Genomic DNA, 6,212 nt, shown 5'->3' with positions numbered 1-6,212 from the left:
ACTATTGTCATTCCTATTTTATAGATGAGGAGCCTGATGCACAGAATGATTGATATCTAGTTAACTACTTATTAACTAGTTGGTGGTGGAGCCTGGATGTGCACCCAGGCAGTTGGCTCCAAAGTCTCTTACCCACTATTACTCGACCACCTCTTGTCCAGTGAAGCTCTTCACTCTGAGTTCCTCAAAGGGAACCCCTAAGACAAAGATGTAGATGTAGGCAATTTATTGGACTGATGGTTCCAGAGACACAAACAAGCAAGCAGAAAAGTGAGGCAGGGAAACTGTGCATTAATGAGCTGGTTGTTGGCATGGGTAGCCAGGGCTCAGTCTCGATAGGGACCCTTCAAAGGACCATGAAGAGCATGCCTTAGAATTGCCCTACTGAAGTTGGAGAAGCTAGGGTAGGTACTCCGACTTCTTCCCCTTCTTGGTTGAGGGTTGTCTTGCTGGGCATGAATTCCATGTCACTTACATACTCCTCTGAAGCCAGAAAAAGCCCTCGGGAGAGATCAATGCGGGGAACCATCCATCATAGCTGCAGGCAAACTCTGAAGTAGGTCACAGGGATTTGGGGCAGAGTTTTGATAGGAATCTGCATTATATATATATATATATATATATATATATATATATATATATATATTTATTTATTTATTTATTTTTGAATTTTTTATTTAAATTCAATTTAGTTAACATATAGTGTATTATTTTTATTAGTTTCAGAGGTAGAATTTAGTGATTCATTGGTTGTGTACAACACCCAGTGCTAATTACATCAAGTGCCCTCCTTAATGCCCATCACCCAGTTACCCCATCCCCCTACCCACCTCTCCTCCAGTGACCCTCAGTTTGTTTCCTAGAGTTAAGAGTCTCTTATTGTTTGCCTCCTTGTCTCTTTTTATCTTGTTTTATTTTTCCTTCCCTTCCCCTTTGTGCATCTGTTTTGTTTCTTCAATTCCATATACGAGTGAAATCATATGGTATTTTTCTTTCTCCCATTGACTTATCTCACTTGGCATAATTCCCTCTAATTCCATCCATGTCATTGCAAATGGCAAGATCTCATTCCTTTTGATGGCAGCATAATATTCCATTGTGTATATATACCACATCTTCTTTATCCATTCATCTGTCAATGGACATCTGGGCTCTTTCCATAGTTTGGCTACTGTGGACATTGCCACTATAAACACTGGGGTGCAGGTGCCCCTTCAAGTCACTATGTTTGTATCCTTTGGGCACATATGGTAGCTCTATTTTCAACTTTTTGAGGAACCTCCATACTGCTTTTCAGAGTGGCTGCACCAACTTGCATTCCCACCAACAGTGTAAGAGGGTTCCCTTTTCTCCATATCCTTGCCAACATCTGTCATTTCCTGAGTTATTCATTTTAGCCATTCTGACAGGTGTGAGGTGGTATCTCATTGTGGTTTTGATTTGCATTTCCCTGATGCCAAGTGATGTTGAGCGGAATCTACATTTTAATGTACTGTTCAGGTGGCTCTGGGAACACACTTTGAAAAAGTTTTTTTAAATTTGAGGATGACCTTGGGCTGCCTCAATATGGTATCTCAGGTCATGACAACAGGGTTCTAAATGATATGAAACTGAACAATTTCCCATTGCTCTTTTCATTGCCAGCCCCCAAGACCCTCCCCTAAGAAGTGAGTCACACCAGACCAGTAATTTATTAAGATCCCACCATGCTGTTGAATCCTGCCCTCTGTCCTAGACTGGAACATGGCACAACCAACCAGAAACAGCCCTATCTAACCAATCCCAAGAAAGTGAAAGTTCTCTGGATGGATGAGGAAAGGGGAGAAGTTTCTGTGTCCGTATTGCTCTTAATGTCTAGGTTTCACATTTCAAATATGCTTAAAAATTGGTCACAGCCTCTCTCACCAATAAAATTAAACCCAGAACTCAAATCATTGGGAGGATAGAGGATGGAGCTTTAGAGACATCCAAAAGTAATATATTTAACTCTTGTCTCCCATGGCACTTGGGAGTCTCTGAAGTAGGTCACAGGGATTTGGGGCAGAGTCTGCCCTTAAAAACTTACATTTTGCATTCATAATATGGAAAAAAAAACAGAAAATTTTAAAAAAACAATAAGGAGTGCATAGATAAATGTATTTATATGTGTAAAATAAGAGAGTTTGCCAAATGCAAGGGATCTTAGGTTCTATTACAAATTCTTTAGAAGGGACACTTGTCTGGCTCAGTTGGAAGAGTATAACCTCAGGGTCGTGAGTTTGAGCCCCACGTTGGGCATAGAGATTACTTAAAAAAAAATTCATTGTAAGGGTAAATCTATCAGCAGGATACCATAAATGATCTAAACATTTGTTGATCCTCCTTTTGTTGACAATCACATTCTCAATAGAATACCGGTACTTATGTTCTCATCAGGGATATATCAAAACACAGTGAAAAAAAAAAAAAACCTTTCTATGTTTTTATTTTTTATTTTATTTTTTTTAGAGAGGGAGAAGGGGAGAGGCAGAGGGAAAGTGAGAAAGAGAATCTTAAGCAGGCTACACCCCCAGCATGGAGCCCGATCTCATGACCCTGAGACCATGACCTGGGCCAAAATCAAGAGTCAGATGCTTAACCAACTGAGCCACCCAGGCACTCCTTTACCTTAATTTTTTTTAATGTATGTTTATAAGTATAAAGTTTTGCTGTGTTTACTCTCAAGGAACTTCAGTAAAAATCCCCAAGGTTTGGTAACAGTCAATAGTTAAATAAGCCAATAGGTTGTGCCACCAAGATGTTAGCTTTAGGAGGTAAGGATATTTTTTGTTTTGTTTACCTCCATATCCCCAAGCATCTAGAATCATGCCTGTCACAAAGACACTCAGCATGTTGCCATGACTCTCATTTGCCCCTTGATGGTGGATATCAGCTGCCTGGAAGATTTAAATTCTGAAATATTTTAGAACCAACTGCTGCTATGCAGAGGACCTGTATCTCCAGATGCTGAATAATGAGTGAAGTAGAAGAAGGAATGAGAAAGTACAGGGGACCATCTGGAAAGGTTTCAGTAAATAGCAGAGGTTGATGGCAGAGTTTGAAAGGACAGGGGTTAGGGGTTGAGTTGAGGCAGAATCAGGAGAGGTGAGCATTCTGAACGTGTGTGCCATGATTCAGAGTGAAGAGGTGAGAGAATGGGGAGCAAAGTAGGATTTTCTCAGTTGAGCAAGCAGTACAGGCAGAAGGGAAGGAAAAATAAAACTAGGGATTGAGAAGAGGACTAATTGGCAGAATAATGGCAGAAAAGCCATTTTGTCAGGAGTTCCTAGTATCTCTCTAAGCTTTGCTAGTCCATAGTGCTCCATATCCAGGGAATGCAAAGTGTTGGCTAGATAATATATAATTAAGCTTAAAAATATCCTATGGGGGGATACTTGGATGGCTCAGTCAGTTAAGTGTCAGACTCTTGATTTCAACTCAGGTCATAATCTCAGGGTAGTGGAATCAAGTCCCATGTCAGGCCCAACACTCAGCACAGAGTCAGCTTGAGGTTCTCTCTCCTTCTCCCTCTGCCCCTCCCCCTGCATGCTTGCATGCACTCTCTCTCTCTCTCATTCTTAAATAAATAAATAAAATCTTAAAAAAAAAGAAGAAAAAAAAAAACCCTGTGGCATACCTGTCTGGCTCAATCGGTAGAGCACACGACTCTTGATCTCAGGGTCATGAGTTTGAGTCCCACACTGAGGGTAGAGTTTACTTTAAAAAATATTCTCTTAAAAAAAAAATACCCTGTAAGGGAGATATTGCACTACACTCTGGAAATATGAGTTGGAACAGTCAGAGAGAAAGACGACTGGCCTTATGGACCAAGAGGCCGCTGCCCCAGACGTGAAGGGAGCCCACCCTGAAGGAAGTGCCACATGGGTAATGGATAGCTCTTCCAAGCTTCCTACAAAGATGGCCTAGGGAATGTCTGTTCCCAGAAACACAGGATCCCAAATGACTGTGTACATTGTCACTCTTTTTCTTCACTAAGTATGCCCACAGAAGTTAGATCAGGCATTACTTCTTTTTTTTTTAACTACACCACAAAAATGTTCTGCGAAGCTCTGTATCAGTGTAATTAGGCAGAGGAAAGCTGGATCTATGGAAGGCTCAAGAACCTTTTGATCCCATTAGAGCTACTGGGAGATTTGCAGAGCAAAGCAGAGAAGGTTAACGTCTATCCAGAGCTTAATTTATGATCTGAGTGTACAAACCTCTTTCAAGACCATACAGCTGACTAATGAATTTATTAGGGAGATTAATGCTTATTATCTGCCATTTCAAGCTGTGCTGGTATGTGCTAACTTGATTCGTATACCTTGGAACATGCTGAAACGTCCCCAGGTGCATCTGACCGGCGGCTGTGTTTCCCAAGCCTGGTGCTCCCACAGTTTAAGGGGCGGAGGTTGAGAGGAGCCAGTCCCCACTCCTGTGTTGGCTTCTGTGCCTTGAAGCCCATTCCCAGGGGTGCTGGCACACTCCCCCCACCCCATCAGCCCTGCTCAGGGCTTGCCTTGAGTAGGTGTAAGCAATGTACCGCTGCAGGTTATTGTGGCTACTCTCTGGCAGTCAAGTGACTGTCTGGAAGGCGAACAGATTTTTCCCATTGACACTCATCTTCAGCCCCCTAGACACCTGAGCAAGTGAACCATGCTGTATATCCAGATGGAAGTAAACCTCATTAAGGCAGAAATTAGCAAGGCAAGCCTAATCACCCGCTTCACCCACAGAGTCACATGTGCAAGGGTTCAGTCGGGTCCTCCTTGTCCAGGAATCTCTTTTCCTTTGACTCGGGGTCACATGAAAGCAGCCAGGGGTTTTGTAAAAAAAAGACTGAATCTATGGGGCACCTGGGTAGCTCAGTCCGTTAAGTGTCTGCCTTTGGCTCGAGTCATGATCTCAGGGTCCTGGGATCGAGCCCCACATCGGGCTCCCTGCTTGGCGGGGAGTCTGCTTCTCCCACTACCCCTCCCCCAACTCATGCTTGCTCTCACTCTCTCTCAAATAAATAGATAAAAATCTACAAAAGGAAAAAAAAAAGGAAGACAATCTATGCGATGGGGTGAAAACCATATGCATTTGGCCTTTATGTTTTACCTAGACCAGGTAACTCTTGTGGCCCAATTGATCAGCTCAAGTGGATTCAACCCTACTTATATTATCAAGAAACACAGCATCTCTCTAAAGAACCAACTCACCACTCCTTGAATTGTCTAAGAACCTCGGGGGCTTATTCAAACCAAAGTGGGGGAGAAAACTGCAAAGTACCACAGGGTCTCATACCACGGGGGCCTTGGCTGCAGGGATGGCTGTTGAGTCTGATCCTACACAGGCTGAGGGACCCTTTTCCCCTTAGGACAGTGAGACTCTCACTGGTCCAGTGATGCCTGGGCCCATAGTGCCCTGACTCCAGATTGATTCAAGATTACAGCTCTTTATGGGCTTCACATAATTCCTGAGGTGTGTATTTGCCTTCAGCTGTCTGCCGTGCCCTGCTAACCCTTCCCCACAGCCTCTCCCACTTCTCTCTGCTCCGAACACCGGTTACCAGCCCCGACATTCTATTTCCTCCTGGTGAGTTCCTTTCTGAGACTTTTCCTGATGGCAGCTGTCAGTGGACCTACCTCAACTGAAGAGAGATTCTCAATGTGTTCAATCTCAAAAGAATAAGAGCTGGGGCTTCTCAATCCCTCTTGTCGCCTACAAAATTTTCCTACATCTCCCTTGGAGGACAGCTCTGTAACAGGGGACGATCCAAAGCAATGAACACCTCTCACCTTCCTTTGCTCCTAAGGATTCCTGAAAAGAGACTTCCCTGAACATTATAATCTGGCCATTTTTAGGGGCGCCTGGGTGGCTCAGTCGTTAAGCGTCTGCCTTCGGCTTGGGTCATGATCCCGGGGTCCTGGGATTGAGCCCCGCTTTGGGCTCCCTGCTCCTCGGGAGGCCTGCTTCTCCCTCTCCCGTTCCCCCTGCTTGTGTTCGCTCTCTCACTGTGTCTCTCTCTGTCAAATAAATAAAATCTTTAAAAAATAAATAAATAAATTAATTAATTAATTTAAAAAATCTGGTCATTTTCCCTGCCCTGTCCCCACTCCCTCTCAAAATAACAAAAAAGAAGAATATAGTTTCTGCTCTGCTAGGCACCCCATCAAGAGCAATCTGTAGCCATTTCTGGTTCTTTCCGC

Source organism: Halichoerus grypus, chromosome 1 (genome assembly GCF_964656455.1).
Source record: "Halichoerus grypus chromosome 1, mHalGry1.hap1.1, whole genome shotgun sequence".
NCBI classification, from domain to species: Eukaryota; Metazoa; Chordata; class Mammalia; order Carnivora; family Phocidae; genus Halichoerus; species Halichoerus grypus.
The sequence above is the reverse complement of the archived record's forward strand: the minus strand, read 5'-3'. Positions refer to the sequence as shown.